The sequence below is a fragment of the Saccoglossus kowalevskii genome, chromosome 7 (genome assembly GCF_978046115.1).
Source record: "Saccoglossus kowalevskii chromosome 7, keSacKowa6.1, whole genome shotgun sequence".
Classification (NCBI taxonomy): domain Eukaryota; kingdom Metazoa; phylum Hemichordata; class Enteropneusta; family Harrimaniidae; genus Saccoglossus; species Saccoglossus kowalevskii.
Window position 1 is genome coordinate 29373379 of NC_140647.1, and position 23735 is coordinate 29397113.

The following is a 23735-nucleotide window of genomic DNA, read 5'->3' on the forward strand; positions in this document are numbered from 1 at the left end:
GAGATCTCGACTTATTATCTCGAGATCTCGACTTATTATCTCGAGATCTCGACTTACTATCTCGAGATCTCGACTTACTATCTCGAGATCTCGACTTATTATCTCGAGATCTCGACTTACTATCTCGAGATCTCGATTTATTATCTCGAGATCTCGACTTATTATCTCGAGATCTCGACTTATTATCTCGAGATCTCGACTTACTATCTCGAGATCTCGATTTATTATCTCGAGATCTCGACTTATTATCTCGAGATCTCGACTTATTATATCGAGATCTCGACTTACTATCTCGAGATCTCGAGATAATTATTTTTTTTTTCGTTTACAAAATGTCCCCAATGAGCTTTCATAAATAAATGACATCACAGTAAAAAAAGATGCAAGAACGTTACCTCATATCTTTGACATGTGTGTGATGAACAAAAACAATTTCTCCAGCTAGGTCACTCAAGAAGTCTCCCATGCAACTACTAACCACGCCCGATTGAGCTTAACTTTAGATTTTGTTCGATTACTTACCCACACTACTGCTTAAGTAATTTGAAATTGGCCTGAATTGGCGGCTATTTTATGTTTGAAAGTGTTTTAAAATTGATAGCGTTTGCACAAGTAACTTCTTGAATTGACCTATGACCTGTACATGCTCCCAGTAACACGACGCTACTTTAACGGCATTTTAAGAAATATTTATTCACGTTTTCGAAGTTTTAACTATGCGACCCGTCAATATAATATCTTGTGTACCGTTTCCGAACGAATCTACAAACTTTGCAATCGCTTTTAACAACTTTGTAAGCAGTTTGCCTTCGATTTTTCGGCTCGCAGTTGCGATAATCTGCTTATATATGGGGCATTTTCTAGACAATTACTCAATGTTTTCTGAATTTAACTGCGGGGTTGTCATTCCAATGACTTAGGTTAAATATAGAAGCAACTCCGCCAACGTTTCGAACGTTTTTACCAACTTTTCACGCTGTTTTCTAACAATTTTAAAGTCAGTCAGCTCATGTGATACTCTGCTAATATAGACTGCTTTTATCTGGCTTTTATTCATTTTTTGATTTTACAACTGCCGTTTTTTTATGTGCAAACAACTTAGGTCAAACATACAAATAAATCTACAAACTTTGCAATCACTTTACACAACTTTGAATTCACTTTGCGCAACTTTTCACGCCACGTTAACAGCTAAAAACGCACTGTGTGCCGTCAGCATCAACAAGTTGTTCTTTGAAAATAATAGGAAAATTGAAAAAACTTTTCATGAATTTGAAAAAATAAATAAATTTCCATGTCTTTCTACTATTAATAAATGACATCACAGTAAAAAAAGATGCAAGAACGTTGCCTCATATCTTTGACATGTGTGTGATGAACAAAAACAATTTCTCCAGCTAGGTCACTCAAGAAGTCTCCCATGCAACTACTAACCACGCCCGATTGAGCTTAACTTTAGATTTTGTTCGATTACTTACCCACACTACTGCTTAAGTAATTTGAAATTGGCCTGAATTGGCGGCTATTTTATGTTTGAAAGTGTTTTAAAATTGATAGCGTTTGCACAAGTAACTTCTTGAATTGACCTATGACCTGTACATGCTCCCAGTAACACGACGCTACTTTAACGGCATTTTAAGAAATATTTATTCACGTTTTCGAAGTTTTAACTATGCGACCCGTCAATATAATATCCTGTGTACCGTTTCCGAACGAATCTACAAACTTTGCAATCGCTTTTAACAACTTTGTAAGCAGTTTGCCTTCGATTTTTCGGCTCGCAGTTGCGATAATCTGCTTATATATGGGGCATTTTCTAGACAATTACTCAATGTTTTCTGAATTTAACTGCGGGGTTGTCATTCCAATGACTTAGGTTAAATATAGAAGCAACTCCGCCAACGTTTCGAACGTTTTTACCAACTTTTCACGCTGTTTTCTAACAATTTTAAAGTCAGTCAGCTCATGTGATACTCTGCTAATATAGACTGCTTTTATCTGGCTTTTATTCATTTTTTGATTTTACAACTGCCGTTTTTTTATGTGCAAACAACTTAGGTCAAACATACAAATAAATCTACAAACTTTGCAATCACTTTACACAACTTTGAATTCACTTTGCGCAACTTTTCACGCCACGTTAACAGCTAAAAACGCACTGTGTGCCGTCAGCATCAACAAGTTGTTCTTTGAAAATAATAGGAAAATTGAAAAAACTTTTCATGAATTTGAAAAAATAAATAAATTTCCATGTCTTTCTACTATTAATAAATGACATCACAGTAAAAAAAGATGCAAGAACGTTGCCTCATATCTTTGACATGTGTGTGATGAACAAAAACAATTTCTCCAGCTAGGTCACTCAAGAAGTCTCCCATGCAACTACTAACCACGCCCGATTGAGCTTAACTTTAGATTTTGTTCGATTACTTACCCACACTACTGCTTAAGTAATTTGAAATTGGCCTGAATTGGCGGCTATTTTATGTTTGAAAGTGTTTTAAAATTGATAGCGTTTGCACAAGTAACTTCTTGAATTGACCTATGACCTGTACATGCTCCCAGTAACACGACGCTACTTTAACGGCATTTTAAGAAATATTTATTCACGTTTTCGAAGTTTTAACTATGCGACCCGTCAATATAATATCCTGTGTACCGTTTCCGAACGAATCTACAAACTTTGCAATCGCTTTTAACAACTTTGTAAGCAGTTTGCCTTCGATTTTTCGGCTCGCAGTTGCGATAATCTGCTTATATATGGGGCATTTTCTAGACAATTACTCAATGTTTTCTGAATTTAACTGCGGGGTTGTCATTCCAATGACTTAGGTTAAATATAGAAGCAACTCCGCCAACGTTTCGAACGTTTTTACCAACTTTTCACGCTGTTTTCTAACAATTTTAAAGTCAGTCAGCTCATGTGATACTCTGCTAATATAGACTGCTTTTATCTGGCTTTTATTCATTTTTTGATTTTACAACTGCCGTTTTTTTATGTGCAAACAACTTAGGTCAAACATACAAATAAATCTACAAACTTTGCAATCACTTTACACAACTTTGAATTCACTTTGCGCAACTTTTCACGCCACGTTAACAGCTAAAAACGCACTGTGTGCCGTCAGCATCAACAAGTTGTTCTTTGAAAATAATAGGAAAATTGAAAAAACTTTTCATGAATTTGAAAAAATAAATAAATTTCCATGTCTTTCTACTATTAATAAATGACATCACAGTAAAAAAAGATGCAAGAACGTTGCCTCATATCTTTGACATGTGTGTGATGAACAAAAACAATTTCTCCAGCTAGGTCACTCAAGAAGTCTCCCATGCAACTACTAACCACGCCCGATTGAGCTTAACTTTAGATTTTGTTCGATTACTTACCCACACTACTGCTTAAGTAATTTGAAATTGGCCTGAATTGGCGGCTATTTTATGTTTGAAAGTGTTTTAAAATTGATAGCGTTTGCACAAGTAACTTCTTGAATTGACCTATGACCTGTACATGCTCCCAGTAACACGACGCTACTTTAACGGCATTTTAAGAAATATTTATTCACGTTTTCGAAGTTTTAACTATGCGACCCGTCAATATAATATCCTGTGTACCGTTTCCGAACGAATCTACAAACTTTGCAATCGCTTTTAACAACTTTGTAAGCAGTTTGCCTTCGATTTTTCGGCTCGCAGTTGCGATAATCTGCTTATATATGGGGCATTTTCTAGACAATTACTCAATGTTTTCTGAATTTAACTGCGGGGTTGTCATTCCAATGACTTAGGTTAAATATAGAAGCAACTCCGCCAACGTTTCGAACGTTTTTACCAACTTTTCACGCTGTTTTCTAACAATTTTAAAGTCAGTCAGCTCATGTGATACTCTGCTAATATAGACTGCTTTTATCTGGCTTTTATTCATTTTTTGATTTTACAACTGCCGTTTTTTTATGTGCAAACAACTTAGGTCAAACATACAAATAAATCTACAAACTTTGCAATCACTTTACACAACTTTGAATTCACTTTGCGCAACTTTTCACGCCACGTTAACAGCTAAAAACGCACTGTGTGCCGTCAGCATCAACAAGTTGTTCTTTGAAAATAATAGGAAAATTGAAAAAACTTTTCATGAATTTGAAAAAATAAATAAATTTCCATGTCTTTCTACTATTAATAAATGACATCACAGTAAAAAAAGATGCAAGAACGTTGCCTCATATCTTTGACATGTGTGTGATGAACAAAAACAATTTCTCCAGCTAGGTCACTCAAGAAGTCTCCCATGCAACTACTAACCACGCCCGATTGAGCTTAACTTTAGATTTTGTTCGATTACTTACCCACACTACTGCTTAAGTAATTTGAAATTGGCCTGAATTGGCGGCTATTTTATGTTTGAAAGTGTTTTAAAATTGATAGCGTTTGCACAAGTAACTTCTTGAATTGACCTATGACCTGTACATGCTCCCAGTAACACGACGCTACTTTAACGGCATTTTAAGAAATATTTATTCACGTTTTCGAAGTTTTAACTATGCGACCCGTCAATATAATATCCTGTGTACCGTTTCCGAACGAATCTACAAACTTTGCAATCGCTTTTAACAACTTTGTAAGCAGTTTGCCTTCGATTTTTCGGCTCGCAGTTGCGATAATCTGCTTATATATGGGGCATTTTCTAGACAATTACTCAATGTTTTCTGAATTTAACTGCGGGGTTGTCATTCCAATGACTTAGGTTAAATATAGAAGCAACTCCGCCAACGTTTCGAACGTTTTTACCAACTTTTCACGCTGTTTTCTAACAATTTTAAAGTCAGTCAGCTCATGTGATACTCTGCTAATATAGACTGCTTTTATCTGGCTTTTATTCATTTTTTGATTTTACAACTGCCGTTTTTTTATGTGCAAACAACTTAGGTCAAACATACAAATAAATCTACAAACTTTGCAATCACTTTACACAACTTTGAATTCACTTTGCGCAACTTTTCACGCCACGTTAACAGCTAAAAACGCACTGTGTGCCGTCAGCATCAACAAGTTGTTCTTTGAAAATAATAGGAAAATTGAAAAAACTTTTCATGAATTTGAAAAAATAAATAAATTTCCATGTCTTTCTACTATTAATAAATGACATCACAGTAAAAAAAGATGCAAGAACGTTGCCTCATATCTTTGACATGTGTGTGATGAACAAAAACAATTTCTCCAGCTAGGTCACTCAAGAAGTCTCCCATGCAACTACTAACCACGCCCGATTGAGCTTAACTTTAGATTTTGTTCGATTACTTACCCACACTACTGCTTAAGTAATTTGAAATTGGCCTGAATTGGCGGCTATTTTATGTTTGAAAGTGTTTTAAAATTGATAGCGTTTGCACAAGTAACTTCTTGAATTGACCTATGACCTGTACATGCTCCCAGTAACACGACGCTACTTTAACGGCATTTTAAGAAATATTTATTCACGTTTTCGAAGTTTTAACTATGCGACCCGTCAATATAATATCCTGTGTACCGTTTCCGAACGAATCTACAAACTTTGCAATCGCTTTTAACAACTTTGTAAGCAGTTTGCCTTCGATTTTTCGGCTCGCAGTTGCGATAATCTGCTTATATATGGGGCATTTTCTAGACAATTACTCAATGTTTTCTGAATTTAACTGCGGGGTTGTCATTCCAATGACTTAGGTTAAATATAGAAGCAACTCCGCCAACGTTTCGAACGTTTTTACCAACTTTTCACGCTGTTTTCTAACAATTTTAAAGTCAGTCAGCTCATGTGATACTCTGCTAATATAGACTGCTTTTATCTGGCTTTTATTCATTTTTTGATTTTACAACTGCCGTTTTTTTATGTGCAAACAACTTAGGTCAAACATACAAATAAATCTACAAACTTTGCAATCACTTTACACAACTTTGAATTCACTTTGCGCAACTTTTCACGCCACGTTAACAGCTAAAAACGCACTGTGTGCCGTCAGCATCAACAAGTTGTTCTTTGAAAATAATAGGAAAATTGAAAAAACTTTTCATGAATTTGAAAAAATAAATAAATTTCCATGTCTTTCTACTATTAATAAATGACATCACAGTAAAAAAAGATGCAAGAACGTTGCCTCATATCTTTGACATGTGTGTGATGAACAAAAACAATTTCTCCAGCTAGGTCACTCAAGAAGTCTCCCATGCAACTACTAACCACGCCCGATTGAGCTTAACTTTAGATTTTGTTCGATTACTTACCCACACTACTGCTTAAGTAATTTGAAATTGGACTGAATTGGCGGCTATTTTATGTTTGAAAGTGTTTTAAAATTGATAGCGTTTGCACAAGTAACTTCTTGAATTGACCTATGACCTGTACATGCTCCCAGTAACACGACGCTACTTTAACGGCATTTTAAGAAATATTTATTCACGTTTTCGAAGTTTTAACTATGCGACCCGTCAATATAATATCCTGTGTACCGTTTCCGAACGAATCTACAAACTTTGCAATCGCTTTTAACAACTTTGTAAGCAGTTTGCCTTCGATTTTTCGGCTCGCAGTTGCGATAATCTGCTTATATATGGGGCATTTTCTAGACAATTACTCAATGTTTTCTGAATTTAACTGCGGGGTTGTCATTCCAATGACTTAGGTTAAATATAGAAGCAACTCCGCCAACGTTTCGAACGTTTTTACCAACTTTTCACGCTGTTTTCTAACAATTTTAAAGTCAGTCAGCTCATGTGATACTCTGCTAATATAGACTGCTTTTATCTGGCTTTTATTCATTTTTTTGATTTTACAACTGCCGTTTTTTATGTGCAAACAACTTAGGTCAAACATACAAATAAATCTACAAACTTTGCAATCACTTTACACAACTTTGAATTCACTTTGCGCAACTTTTCACGCCACGTTAACAGCTAAAAACGCACTGTGTGCCGTCAGCATCAACAAGTTGTTCTTTGAAAATAATAGGAAAATTGAAAAAACTTTTCATGAATTTGAAAAAATAAATAAATTTCCATGTCTTTCTACTATTAATAAATGACATCACAGTAAAAAAAGATGCAAGAACGTTGCCTCATATCTTTGACATGTGTGTGATGAACAAAAACAATTTCTCCAGCTAGGTCACTCAAGAAGTCTCCCATGCAACTACTAACCACGCCCGATTGAGCTTAACTTTAGATTTTGTTCGATTACTTACCCACACTACTGCTTAAGTAATTTGAAATTGGCCTGAATTGGCGGCTATTTTATGTTTGAAAGTGTTTTAAAATTGATAGCGTTTGCACAAGTAACTTCTTGAATTGACCTATGACCTGTACATGCTCCCAGTAACACGACGCTACTTTAACGGCATTTTAGGAAATATTTATTCACGTTTTCGAAGTTTTAACTATGCGACCCGTCAATATAATATCCTGTGTACCGTTTCCAAACGAATCTACAAACTTTGCAATCGCTTTTAACAACTTTGTAAGCAGTTTGCCTTCGATTTTTCGGCTCGCAGTTGCGATAATCTGCTTATATATGGGGCATTTTCTAGACATTTACTCAATGTTTTCTGAATTTAACTGCGGGGTTGTCATTCCAATGACTTAGGTTAAATATAGAAGCAACTCCGCCAACGTTTCGAACGTTTTTACCAACTTTTCACGCTGTTTTCTAACAATTTTAAAGTCAGTCAGCTCATGTGATACTCTGCTAATATAGACTGCTTTTATCTGGCTTTTATTCATTTTTTGATTTTACAACTGCCGTTTTTTTATGTGCAAACAACTTAGGTCAAACATACAAATAAATCTACAAACTTTGCAATCACTTTACACAACTTTGAATTCACTTTGCGCAACTTTTCACGCCACGTTAACAGCTAAAAACGCACTGTGTGCCGTCAGCATCAACAAGTTGTTCTTTGAAAATAATAGGAAAATTGAAAAAACTTTTCATGAATTTGAAAAAATAAATAAATTTCCATGTCTTTCTACTATTAATAAATGACATCACAGTAAAAAAAGATGCAAGAACGTTGCCTCATATCTTTGACATGTGTGTGATGAACAAAAACAATTTCTCCAGCTAGGTCACTCAAGAAGTCTCCCATGCAACTACTAACCACGCCCGATTGAGCTTAACTTTAGATTTTGTTCGATTACTTACCCACACTACTGCTTAAGTAATTTGAAATTGGCCTGAATTGGCGGCTATTTTATGTTTGAAAGTGTTTTAAAATTGATAGCGTTTGCACAAGTAACTTCTTGAATTGACCTATGACCTGTACATGCTCCCAGTAACACGACGCTACTTTAACGGCATTTTAAGAAATATTTATTCACGTTTTCGAAGTTTTAACTATGCGACCCGTCAATATAATATCCTGTGTACCGTTTCCGAACGAATCTACAAACTTTGCAATCGCTTTTAACAACTTTGTAAGCAGTTTGCCTTCGATTTTTCGGCTCGCAGTTGCGATAATCTGCTTATATATGGGGCATTTTCTAGACAATTACTCAATGTTTTCTGAATTTAACTGCGGGGTTGTCATTCCAATGACTTAGGTTAAATATAGAAGCAACTCCGCCAACGTTTCGAACGTTTTTACCAACTTTTCACGCTGTTTTCTAACAATTTTAAAGTCAGTCAGCTCATGTGATACTCTGCTAATATAGACTGCTTTTATCTGGCTTTTATTCATTTTTTTGATTTTACAACTGCCGTTTTTTATGTGCAAACAACTTAGGTCAAACATACAAATAAATCTACAAACTTTGCAATCACTTTACACAACTTTGAATTCACTTTGCGCAACTTTTCACGCCACGTTAACAGCTAAAAACGCACTGTGTGCCGTCAGCATCAACAAGTTGTTCTTTGAAAATAATAGGAAAATTGAAAAAACTTTTCATGAATTTGAAAAAATAAATAAATTTCCATGTCTTTCTACTATTAATAAATGACATCACAGTAAAAAAAGATGCAAGAACGTTGCCTCATATCTTTGACATGTGTGTGATGAACAAAAACAATTTCTCCAGCTAGGTCACTCAAGAAGTCTCCCATGCAACTACTAACCACGCCCGATTGAGCTTAACTTTAGATTTTGTTCGATTACTTACCCACACTACTGCTTAAGTAATTTGAAATTGGCCTGAATTGGCGGCTATTTTATGTTTGAAAGTGTTTTAAAATTGATAGCGTTTGCACAAGTAACTTCTTGAATTGACCTATGACCTGTACATGCTCCCAGTAACACGACGCTACTTTAACGGCATTTTAGGAAATATTTATTCACGTTTTCGAAGTTTTAACTATGCGACCCGTCAATATAATATCCTGTGTACCGTTTCCGAACGAATCTACAAACTTTGCAATCGCTTTTAACAACTTTGTAAGCAGTTTGCCTTCGATTTTTCGGCTCGCAGTTGCGATAATCTGCTTATATATGGGGCATTTTCTAGACAATTACTCAATGTTTTCTGAATTTAACTGCGGGGTTGTCATTCCAATGACTTAGGTTAAATATAGAAGCAACTCCGCCAACGTTTCGAACGTTTTTACCAACTTTTCACGCTGTTTTCTAACAATTTTAAAGTCAGTCAGCTCATGTGATACTCTGCTAATATAGACTGCTTTTATCTGGCTTTTATTCATTTTTTGATTTTACAACTGCCGTTCTTTTATGTGCAAACAACTTAGGTCAAACATACAAATAAATCTACAAACTTTGCAATCACTTTACACAACTTTGAATTCACTTTGCGCAACTTTTCACGCCACGTTAACAGCTAAAAACGCACTGTGTGCCGTCAGCATCAACAAGTTGTTCTTTGAAAATAATAGGAAAATTGAAAAAACTTTTCATGAATTTGAAAAAATAAATAAATTTCCATGTCTTTCTACTATTAATAAATGACATCACAGTAAAAAAAGATGCAAGAACGTTGCCTCATATCTTTGACATGTGTGTGATGAACAAAAACAATTTCTCCAGCTAGGTCACTCAAGAAGTCTCCCATGCAACTACTAACCACGCCCGATTGAGCTTAACTTTAGATTTTGTTCGATTACTTACCCACACTACTGCTTAAGTAATTTGAAATTGGCCTGAATTGGCGGCTATTTTATGTTTGAAAGTGTTTTAAAATTGATAGCGTTTGCACAAGTAACTTCTTGAATTGACCTATGACCTGTACATGCTCCCAGTAACACGACGCTACTTTAACGGCATTTTAAGAAATATTTATTCACGTTTTCGAAGTTTTAACTATGCGACCCGTCAATATAATATCTTGTGTACCGTTTCCGAACGAATCTACAAACTTTGCAATCGCTTTTAACAACTTTGTAAGCAGTTTGCCTTCGATTTTTCGGCTCGCAGTTGCGATAATCTGCTTATATATGGGGCATTTTCTAGACAATTACTCAATGTTTTCTGAATTTAACTGCGGGGTTGTCATTCCAATGACTTAGGTTAAATATAGAAGCAACTCCGCCAACGTTTCGAACGTTTTTACCAACTTTTCACGCTGTTTTCTAACAATTTTAAAGTCAGTCAGCTCATGTGATACTCTGCTAATATAGACTGCTTTTATCTGGCTTTTATTCATTTTTTGATTTTACAACTGCCGTTTTTTTATGTGCAAACAACTTAGGTCAAACATACAAATAAATCTACAAACTTTGCAATCACTTTACACAACTTTGAATTCACTTTGCGCAACTTTTCACGCCACGTTAACAGCTAAAAACGCACTGTGTGCCGTCAGCATCAACAAGTTGTTCTTTGAAAATAATAGGAAAATTGAAAAAACTTTTCATGAATTTGAAAAAATAAATAAATTTCCATATCTTTCTACTATTAATAAATGACATCACAGTAAAAAAAGATGCAAGAACGTTGCCTCATATCTTTGACATGTGTGTGATGAACAAAAACAATTTCTCCAGCTAGGTCACTCAAGAAGTCTCCCATGCAACTACTAACCACGCCCGATTGAGCTTAACTTTAGATTTTGTTCGATTACTTACCCTCACTACTGCTTAAGTAATTTGAAATTGGCCTGAATTGGCGGCTATTTTATGTTTGAAAGTGTTTTAAAATTGATAGCGTTTGCACAAGTAACTTCTTGAATTGACCTATGACCTGTACATGCTCCCAGTAACACGACGCTACTTTAACGGCATTTTAAGAAATATTTATTCACGTTTTCGAAGTTTTAACTATGCGACCCGTCAATATAATATCTTGTGTACCGTTTCCGAACGAATGTACAAACTTTGCAATCGCTTTTAACAACTTTGTAAGCAGTTTGCCTTCGATTTTTCGGCTCGCAGTTGCGATAATCTGCTTATATATGGGGCATTTTCTAGACAATTACTCAATGTTTTCTGAATTTAACTGCGGGGTTGTCATTCCAATGACTTAGGTTAAATATAGAAGCAACTCCGCCAACGTTTCGAACGTTTTTACCAACTTTTCACGCTGTTTTCTAACAATTTTAAAGTCAGTCAGCTCATGTGATACTCTGCTAATATAGACTGCTTTTATCTGGCTTTTATTCATTTTTTGATTTTACAACTGCCGTTTTTTTATGTGCAAACAACTTAGGTCAAACATACAAATAAATCTACAAACTTTGCAATCACTTTACACAACTTTGAATTCACTTTGCGCAACTTTTCACGCCACGTTAACAGCTAAAAACGCACTGTGTGCCGTCAGCATCAACAAGTTGTTCTTTGAAAATAATAGGAAAATTGAAAAAACTTTTCATGAATTTGAAAAAATAAATAAATTTCCATGTCTTTCTACTATTAATAAATGACATCACAGTAAAAAAAGATGCAAGAACGTTGCCTCATATCTTTGACATGTGTGTGATGAACAAAAACAATTTCTCCAGCTAGGTCACTCAAGAAGTCTCCCATGCAACTACTAACCACGCCCGATTGAGCTTAACTTTAGATTTTGTTCGATTACTTACCCACACTACTGCTTAAGTAATTTGAAATTGGCCTGAATTGGCGGCTATTTTATGTTTGAAAGTGTTTTAAAATTGATAGCGTTTGCACAAGTAACTTCTTGAATTGACCTATGACCTGTACATGCTCCCAGTAACACGACGCTACTTTAACGGCATTTTAAGAAATATTTATTCACGTTTTCGAAGTTTTAACTATGCGACCCGTCAATATAATATCCTGTGTACCGTTTCCGAACGAATCTACAAACTTTGCAATCGCTTTTAACAACTTTGTAAGCAGTTTGCCTTCGATTTTTCGGCTCGCAGTTGCGATAATCTGCTTATATATGGGGCATTTTCTAGACAATTACTCAATGTTTTCTGAATTTAACTGCGGGGTTGTCATTCCAATGACTTAGGTTAAATATAGAAGCAACTCCGCCAACGTTTCGAACGTTTTTACCAACTTTTCACGCTGTTTTCTAACAATTTTAAAGTCAGTCAGCTCATGTGATACTCTGCTAATATAGACTGCTTTTATCTGGCTTTTATTCATTTTTTGATTTTACAACTGCCGTTTTTTTATGTGCAAACAACTTAGGTCAAACATACAAATAAATCTACAAACTTTGCAATCACTTTACACAACTTTGAATTCACTTTGCGCAACTTTTCACGCCACGTTAACAGCTAAAAACGCACTGTGTGCCGTCAGCATCAACAAGTTGTTCTTTGAAAATAATAGGAAAATTGAAAAAACTTTTCATGAATTTGAAAAAATAAATAAATTTCCATGTCTTTCTACTATTAATAAATGACATCACAGTAAAAAGAGATGCAAGAACGTTGCCTCATATCTTTGACATGTGTGTGATGAACAAAAACAATTTCTCCAGCTAGGTCACTCAAGAAGTCTCCCATGCAACTACTAACCACGCCCGATTGAGCTTAACTTTAGATTTTGTTCGATTACTTACCCACACTACTGCTTAAGTAATTTGAAATTGGCCTGAATTGGCGGCTATTTTATGTTTGAAAGTGTTTTAAAATTGATAGCGTTTGCACAAGTAACTTCTTGAATTGACCTATGACCTGTACATGCTCCCAGTAACACGACGCTACTTTAACGGCATTTTAAGAAATATTTATTCACGTTTTCGAAGTTTTAACTATGCGACCCGTCAATATAATATCCTGTGTACCGTTTCCGAACGAATCTACAAACTTTGCAATCGCTTTTAACAACTTTGTAAGCAGTTTGCCTTCGATTTTTCGGCTCGCAGTTGCGATAATCTGCTTATATATGGGGCATTTTCTAGACAATTACTCAATGTTTTCTGAATTTAACTGCGGGGTTGTCATTCCAATGACTTAGGTTAAATATAGAAGCAACTCCGCCAACGTTTCGAACGTTTTTACCAACTTTTCACGCTGTTTTCTAACAATTTTAAAGTCAGTCAGCTCATGTGATACTCTGCTAATATAGACTGCTTTTATCTGGCTTTTATTCATTTTTTGATTTTACAACTGCCGTTTTTTTATGTGCAAACAACTTAGGTCAAACATACAAATAAATCTACAAACTTTGCAATCACTTTACACAACTTTGAATTCACTTTGCGCAACTTTTCACGCCACGTTAACAGCTAAAAACGCACTGTGTGCCGTCAGCATCAACAAGTTGTTCTTTGAAAATAATAGGAAAATTGAAAAAACTTTTCATGAATTTGAAAAAATAAATAAATTTCCATGTCTTTCTACTATTAATAAATGACATCACAGTAAAAAAAGATGCAAGAACGTTGCCTCATATCTTTGACATGTGTGTGATGAACAAAAACAATTTCTCCAGCTAGGTCACTCAAGAAGTCTCCCATGCAACTACTAACCACGCCCGATTGAGCTTAACTTTAGATTTTGTTCGATTACTTACCCACACTACTGCTTAAGTAATTTGAAATTGGCCTGAATTGGCGGCTATTTTATGTTTGAAAGTGTTTTAAAATTGATAGCGTTTGCACAAGTAACTTCTTGAATTGACCTATGACCTGTACATGCTCCCAGTAACACGACGCTACTTTAACGGCATTTTAAGAAATATTTATTCACGTTTTCGAAGTTTTAACTATGCGACCCGTCAATATAATATCTTGTGTACCGTTTCCGAACGAATGTACAAACTTTGCAATCGCTTTTAACAACTTTGTAAGCAGTTTGCCTTCGATTTTTCGGCTCGCAGTTGCGATAATCTGCTTATATATGGGGCATTTTCTAGACAATTACTCAATGTTTTCTGAATTTAACTGCGGGGTTGTCATTCCAATGACTTAGGTTAAATATAGAAGCAACTCCGCCAACGTTTCGAACGTTTTTACCAACTTTTCACGCTGTTTTCTAACAATTTTAAAGTCAGTCAGCTCATGTGATACTCTGCTAATATAGACTGCTTTTATCTGGCTTTTATTCATTTTTTGATTTTACAACTGCCGTTTTTTTATGTGCAAACAACTTAGGTCAAACATACAAATAAATCTACAAACTTTGCAATCACTTTACACAACTTTGAATTCACTTTGCGCAACTTTTCACGCCACGTTAACAGCTAAAAACGCACTGTGTGCCGTCAGCATCAACAAGTTGTTCTTTGAAAATAATAGGAAAATTGAAAAAACTTTTCATGAATTTGAAAAAATAAATAAATTTCCATGTCTTTCTACTAGTAATAAATGACATCACAGTAAAAAAAGATGCAAGAACGTTGCCTCATATCTTTGACATGTGTGTGATGAACAAAAACATTTTCTCCAGCTAGGTCACTCAAGAAGTCTCCCATGCAACTACTAACCACGCCCGATTGAGCTTAACTTTAGATTTTGTTCGATTACTTACCCACACTACTGCTTAAGTAATTTGAAATTGGCCTGAATTGGCGGCTATTTTATGTTTGAAAGTGTTTTAAAATTGATAGCGTTTGCACAAGTAACTTCTTGAATTGACCTATGACCTGTACATGCTCCCAGTAACACGACGCTACTTTAACGGCATTTTAAGAAATATTTATTCACGTTTTCGAAGTTTTAACTATGCGACCCGTCAATATAATATCTTGTGTACCGTTTCCGAACGAATCTACAAACTTTGCAATCGCTTTTAACAACTTTGTAAGCAGTTTGCCTTCGATTTTTCGGCTCGCAGTTGCGATAATCTGCTTATATATGGGGCATTTTCTAGACAATTACTCAATGTTTTCTGAATTTAACTGCGGGGTTGTCATTCCAATGACTTAGGTTAAATATAGAAGCAACTCCGCCAACGTTTCGAACGTTTTTACCAACTTTTCACGCTGTTTTCTAACAATTTTAAAGTCAGTCAGCTCATGTGATACTCTGCTAATATAGACTGCTTTTATCTGGCTTTTATTCATTTTTTGATTTTACAACTGCCGTTTTTTTATGTGCAAACAACTTAGGTCAAACATACAAATAAATCTACAAACTTTGCAATCACTTTACACAACTTTGAATTCACTTTGCGCAACTTTTCACGCCACGTTAACAGCTAAAAACGCACTGTGTGCCGTCAGCATCAACAAGTTGTTCTTTGAAAATAATAGGAAAATTGAAATAACTTTTCATGAATTTGAAAAAATAAATAAATTTCCATGTCTTTCTACTATTAATAAATGACATCACAGTAAAAAAAGATGCAAGAACGTTGCCTCATATCTTTGACATGTGTGTGATGAACAAAAACAATTTCTCCAGCTAGGTCACTCAAGAAGTCTCCCATGCAACTACTAACCACGCCCGATTGAGTTTAACTTTAGATTTTGTTCGATTACTTACCCACACTACTGCTTAAGTAATTTGAAATTGGCCTGAATTGGCGGCTATTTTATGTTTGAAAGTGTTTTAAAATTGATAGCGTTTGCACAAGTAACTTCTTGAATTGACCTATGACCTGTACATGCTCCCAGTAACACGACGCTACTTTAACGGCATTTTAGGAAATATTTATTCACGTTTTCGAAGTTTTAACTATGCGACCCGTCAATATAATATCCTGTGTACCGTTTCCGAACGAATCTACAAACTTTGCAATCGCTTTTAACAACTTTGTAAGCAGTTTGCCTTCGATTTTTCGGCTCGCAGTTGCGATAATCTGCTTATATATGGGGCATTTTCTAGACAATTACTCAATGTTTTCTGAATTTAACTGCGGGGTTGTCATTCCAATGACTTAGGTTAAATATAGAAGCAACTCCGCCAACGTTTCGAACGTTTTTACCAACTTTTCACGCTGTTTTCTAACAATTTTAAAGTCAGTCAGCTCATGTGATACTCTGCTAATATAGACTGCTTTTATCTGGCTTTTATTCATTTTTTGATTTTACAACTGCCGTTTTTTTATGTGCAAACAACTTAGGTCAAACATACAAATAAATCTACAAACTTTGCAATCACTTTACACAACTTTGAATTCACTTTGCGCAACTTTTCACGCCACGTTAACAGCTAAAAACGCACTGTGTGCCGTCAGCATCAACAAGTTGTTCTTTGAAAATAATAGGAAAATTGAAAAAACTTTTCATGAATTTGAAAAAATAAATAAATTTCCATGTCTTTCTACTATTAATAAATGACATCACAGTAAAAAAAGATGCAAGAACGTTGCCTCATATCTTTGACATGTGTGTGATGAACAAAAACAATTTCTCCAGCTAGGTCACTCAAGAAGTCTCCCATGCAACTACTAACCACGCCCGATTGAGCTTAACTTTAGATTTTGTTCGATTACTTACCCACACTACTGCTTAAGTAATTTGAAATTGGCCTGAATTGGCGGCTATTTTATGTTTGAAAGTGTTTTAAAATTGATAGCGTTTGCACAAGTAACTTCTTGAATTGACCTATGACCTGTACATGCTCCCAGTAACACGACGCTACTTTAACGGCATTTTAAGAAATATTTATTCACGTTTTCGAAGTTTTAACTATGCGACCCGTCAATATAATATCTTGTGTACCGTTTCCGAACGAATCTACAAACTTTGCAATCGCTTTTAACAACTTTGTAAGCAGTTTGCCTTCGATTTTTCGGCTCGCAGTTGCGATAATCTGCTTATATATGGGGCATTTTCTAGACAATTACTCAATGTTTTCTGAATTTAACTGCGGGGTTGTCATTCCAATGACTTAGGTTAAATATAGAAGCAACTCCGCCAACGTTTCGAACGTTTTTACCAACTTTTCACGCTGTTTTCTAACAATTTTAAAGTCAGTCAGCTCATGTGATACTCTGCTAATATAGACTGCTTTTATCTGGCTTTTATTCATTTTTTGATTTTACAACTGCCGTTTTTTTATGTGCAAACAACTTAGGTCAAACATACAAATAAATCTACAAACTTTGCAATCACTTTACACAACTTTGAATTCACTTTGCGCAACTTTTCACGCCACGTTAACAGCTAAAAACGCACTGTGTGCCGTCAGCATCAACAAGTTGTTCTTTGAAAATAATAGGAAAATTGAAAAAACTTTTCATGAATTTGAAAAAATAAATAAATTTCCATGTCTTTCTACTAGTAATAAATGACATCACAGTAAAAAAAGATGCAAGAACGTTGCCTCATATCTTTGACATGTGTGTGATGAACAAAAACATTTTCTCCAGCTAGGTCACTCAAGAAGTCTCCCATGCAACTACTAACCACGCCCGATTGAGCTTAACTTTAGATTTTGTTCGATTACTTACCCACACTACTGCTTAAGTAATTTGAAATTGGCCTGAATTGGCGGCTATTTTATGTTTGAAAGTGTTTTAAAATTGATAGCGTTTGCACAAGTAACTTCTTGAATTGACCTATGACCTGTACATGCTCCCAGTAACACGACGCTACTTTAACGGCATTTTAAGAAATATTTATTCACGTTTTCGAAGTTTTAACTATGCGACCCGTCAATATAATATCTTGTGTACCGTTTCCGAACGAATCTACAAACTTTGCAATCGCTTTTAACAACTTTGTAAGCAGTTTGCCTTCGATTTTTCGGCTCGCAGTTGCGATAATCTGCTTATATATGGGGCATTTTCTAGACAATTACTCAATGTTTTCTGAATTTAACTGCGGGGTTGTCATTCCAATGACTTAGGTTAAATATAGAAGCAACTCCGCCAACGTTTCGAACGTTTTTACCAACTTTTCACGCTGTTTTCTAACAATTTTAAAGTCAGTCAGCTCATGTGATACTCTGCTAATATAGACTGCTTTTATCTGGCTTTTATTCATTTTTTGATTTTACAACTGCCGTTTTTTTATGTGCAAACAACTTAGGTCAAACATACAAATAAATCTACAAACTTTGCAATCACTTTACACAACTTTGAATTCACTTTGCGCAACTTTTCACGCCACGTTAACAGCTAAAAACGCACTGTGTGCCGTCAGCATCAACAAGTTGTTCTTTGAAAATAATAGGAAAATTGAAAAAACTTTTCATGAATTTGAAAAAATAAATAAATTTCCATGTCTTTCTACTATTAATAAATGACATCACAGTAAAAAAAGATGCAAGAACGTTGCCTCATATCTTTGACATGTGTGTGATGAACAAAAACAATTTCTCCAGCTAGGTCACTCAAGAAGTCTCCCATGCAACTACTAACCACGCCCGATTGAGCTTAACTTTAGATTTTGTTCGATTACTTACCCACACTACTGCTTAAGTAATTTGAAATTGGCCTGAATTGGCGGCTATTTTATGTTTGAAAGTGTTTTAAAATTGATAGCGTTTGCACAAGTAACTTCTTGAATTGACCTATGACCTGTACATGCTCCCAGTAACACGACGCTACTTTAACGGCATTTTAAGAAATATTTATTCACGTTTTCGAAGTTTTAACTATGCGACCCGTCAATATAATATCTTGTGTACCGTTTCCGAACGAATCTACAAACTTTGCAATCGCTTTTAACAACTTTGTAAGCAGTTTGCCTTCGATTTTTCGGCTCGCAGTTGCGATAATCTGCTTATATATGGGGCATTTTCTAGACAATTACTCAATGTTTTCTGAATTTAACTGCGGGGTTGTCATTCCAATGACTTAGGTTAAATATAGAAGCAACTCCGCCAACGTTTCGAACGTTTTTACCAACTTTTCACGCTGTTTTCTAACAATTTTAAAGTCAGTCAGCTCATGTGATACTCTGCTAATATAGACTGCTTTTATCTGGCTTTTATTCATTTTTTGATTTTACAACTGCCGTTTTTTTATGTGCAAACAACTTAGGTCAAACATACAAATAAATCTACAAACTTTACAATCACTTTACACAACTTTGAATTCACTTTGCGCAACTTTTCACGCCACGTTAACAGCTAAAAACGCACTGTGTGCCGTCAGCATCAACAAGTTGTTCTTTGAAAATAATAGGAAAATTGAAAAAACTTTTCATGAATTTGAAAAAATAAATAAATTTCCATGTCTTTCTACTATTAATAAATGACATCACAGTAAAAAAAGATGCAAGAACGTTGCCTCATATCTTTGACATGTGTGTGATGAACAAAAACAATTTCTCCAGCTAGGTCACTCAAGAAGTCTCCCATGCAACTACTAACCACGCCCGATTGAGCTTAACTTTAGATTTTGTTCGATTACTTACCCACACTACTGCTTAAGTAATTTGAAATTGGCCTGAATTGGCGGCTATTTTATGTTTGAAAGTGTTTTAAAATTGATAGCGTTTGCACAAGTAACTTCTTGAATTGACCTATGACCTGTACATGCTCCCAGTAACACGACGCTACTTTAACGGCATTTTAAGAAATATTTATTCACGTTTTCGAAGTTTTAACTATGCGACCCGTCAATATAATATCCTGTGTACCGTTTCCGAACGAATCTACAAACTTTGCAATCGCTTTTAACAACTTTGTAAGCAGTTTGCCTTCGATTTTTCGGCTCGCAGTTGCGATAATCTGCTTATATATGGGGCATTTTCTAGACAATTACTCAATGTTTTCTGAATTTAACTGCGGGGTTGTCATTCCAATGACTTAGGTTAAATATAGAAGCAACTCCGCCAACGTTTCGAACGTTTTTACCAACTTTTCACGCTGTTTTCTAACAATTTTAAAGTCAGTCAGCTCATGTGATACTCTGCTAATATAGACTGCTTTTATCTGGCTTTTATTCATTTTTTGATTTTACAACTGCCGTTTTTTTATGTGCAAACAACTTAGGTCAAACATACAAATAAATCTACAAACTTTGCAATCACTTTACACAACTTTGAATTCACTTTGCGCAACTTTTCACGCCACGTTAACAGCTAAAAACGCACTGTGTGCCGTCAGCATCAACAAGTTGTTCTTTGAAAATAATAGGAAAATTGAAAAAACTTTTCATGAATTTGAAAAAATAAATAAATTTCCATGTCTTTCTACTATTAATAAATGACATCACAGTAAAAAAAGATGCAAGAACGTTGCCTCATATCTTTGACATGTGTGTGATGAACAAAAACAATTTCTCCAGCTAGGTCACTCAAGAAGTCTCCCATGCAACTACTAACCACGCCCGATTGAGCTTAACTTTAGATTTTGTTCGATTACTTACCCACACTACTGCTTAAGTAATTTGAAATTGGCCTGAATTGGCGGCTATTTTATGTTTGAAAGTGTTTTAAAATTGATAGCGTTTGCACAAGTAACTTCTTGAATTGACCTATGACCTGTACATGCTCCCAGTAACACGACGCTACTTTAACGGCATTTTAAGAAATATTTATTCACGTTTTCGAAGTTTTAACTATGCGACCCGTCAATATAATATCCTGTGTACCGTTTCCGAACGAATCTACAAACTTTGCAATCGCTTTTAACAACTTTGTAAGCAGTTTGCCTTCGATTTTTCGGCTCGCAGTTGCGATAATCTGCTTATATATGGGGCATTTTCTAGACAATTACTCAATGTTTTCTGAATTTAACTGCGGGGTTGTCATTCCAATGACTTAGGTTAAATATAGAAGCAACTCCGCCAACGTTTCGAACGTTTTTACCAACTTTTCACGCTGTTTTCTAACAATTTTAAAGTCAGTCAGCTCATGTGATACTCTGCTAATATAGACTGCTTTTATCTGGCTTTTATTCATTTTTTGATTTTACAACTGCCGTTTTTTTATGTGCAAACAACTTAGGTCAAACATACAAATAAATCTACAAACTTTGCAATCACTTTACACAACTTTGAATTCACTTTGCGCAACTTTTCACGCCACGTTAACAGCTAAAAACGCACTGTGTGCCGTCAGCATCAACAAGTTGTTCTTTGAAAATAATAGGAAAATTGAAAAAACTTTTCATGAATTTGAAAAAATAAATAAATTTCCATGTCTTTCTACTATTAATAAATGACATCACAGTAAAAAAAGATGCAAGAACGTTGCCTCATATCTTTGACATGTGTGTGATGAACAAAAACAATTTCTCCAGCTAGGTCACTCAAGAAGTCTCCCATGCAACTACTAACCACGCCCGATTGAGCTTAACTTTAGATTTTGTTCGATTACTTACCCACACTACTGCTTAAGTAATTTGAAATTGGCCTGAATTGGCGGCTATTTTATGTTTGAAAGTGTTTTAAAATTGATAGCGTTTGCACAAGTAACTTCTTGAATTGACCTATGACCTGTACATGCTCCCAGTAACACGACGCTACTTTAACGGCATTTTAAGAAATATTTATTCACGTTTTCGAAGTTTTAACTATGCGACCCGTCAATATAATATCCTGTGTACCGTTTCCGAACGAATCTACAAACTTTGCAATCGCTTTTAACAACTTTGTAAGCAGTTTGCCTTCGATTTTTCGGCTCGCAGTTGCGATAATCTGCTTATATATGGGGCATTTTCTAGACAATTACTCAATGTTTTCTGAATTTAACTGCGGGGTTGTCATTCCAATGACTTAGGTTAAATATAGAAGCAACTCCGCCAACGTTTCGAACGTTTTTACCAACTTTTCACGCTGTTTTCTAACAATTTTAAAGTCAGTCAGCTCATGTGATACTCTGCTAATATAGACTGCTTTTATCTGGCTTTTATTCATTTTTTGATTTTACAACTGCCGTTTTTTTATGTGCAAACAACTTAGGTCAAACATACAAATAAATCTACAAACTTTGCAATCACTTTACACAACTTTGAATTCACTTTGCGCAACTTTTCACGCCACGTTAACAGCTAAAAACGCACTGTGTGCCGTCAGCATCAACAAGTTGTTCTTTGAAAATAATAGGAAAATTGAAAAAACTTTTCATGAATTTGAAAAAATAAATAAATTTCCATGTCTTTCTACTATTAATAAATGACATCACAGTAAAAAAAGATGCAAGAACGTTGCCTCATATCTTTGACATGTGTGTGATGAACAAAAACAATTTCTCCAGCTAGGTCACTCAAGAAGTCTCCCATGCAACTACTAACCACGCCCGATTGAGCTTAACTTTAGATTTTGTTCGATTACTTACCCACACTACTGCTTAAGTAATTTGAAATTGGCCTGAATTGGCGGCTATTTTATGTTTGAAAGTGTTTTAAAATTGATAGCGTTTGCACAAGTAACTTCTTGAATTGACCTATGACCTGTACATGCTCCCAGTAACACGACGCTACTTTAACGGCATTTTAAGAAATATTTATTCACGTTTTCGAAGTTTTAACTATGCGACCCGTCAATATAATATCCTGTGTACCGTTTCCGAACGAATCTACAAACTTTGCAATCGCTTTTAACAACTTTGTAAGCAGTTTGCCTTCGATTTTTCGGCTCGCAGTTGCGATAATCTGCTTATATATGGGGCATTTTCTAGACAATTACTCAATGTTTTCTGAATTTAACTGCGGGGTTGTCATTCCAATGACTTAGGTTAAATATAGAAGCAACTCCGCCAACGTTTCGAACGTTTTTACCAACTTTTCACGCTGTTTTCTAACAATTTTAAAGTCAGTCAGCTCATGTGATACTCTGCTAATATAGACTGCTTTTATCTGGCTTTTATTCATTTTTTTGATTTTACAACTGCCGTTTTTTATGTGCAAACAACTTAGGTCAAACATACAAATAAATCTACAAACTTTGCAATCACTTTACACAACTTTGAATTCACTTTGCGCAACTTTTCACGCCACGTTAACAGCTAAAAACGCACTGTGTGCCGTCAGCATCAACAAGTTGTTCTTTGAAAATAATAGGAAAATTGAAATAACTTTTCATGAATTTGAAAAAATAAATAAATTTCCATGTCTTTCTACTATTAATAAATGACATCACAGTAAAAAAAGATGCAAGAACGTTGCCTCATATCTTTGACATGTGTGTGATGAACAAAAACAATTTCTCCAGCTAGGTCACTCAAGAAGTCTCCCATGCAACTACTAACCACGCCCGATTGAGTTTAACTTTAGATTTTGTTCGATTACTTACCCACACTACTGCTTAAGTAATTTGAAATTGGCCTGAATTGGCGGCTATTTTATGTTTGAAAGTGTTTTAAAATTGATAGCGTTTGCACAAGTAACTTCTTGAATTGACCTATGACCTGTACATGCTCCCAGTAACACGACGCTACTTTAACGGCATTTTAGGAAATATTTATTCACGTTTTCGAAGTTTTAACTATGCGACCCGTCAATATAATATCCTGTGTACCGTTTCCGAACGAATCTACAAACTTTGCAATCGCTTTTAACAAC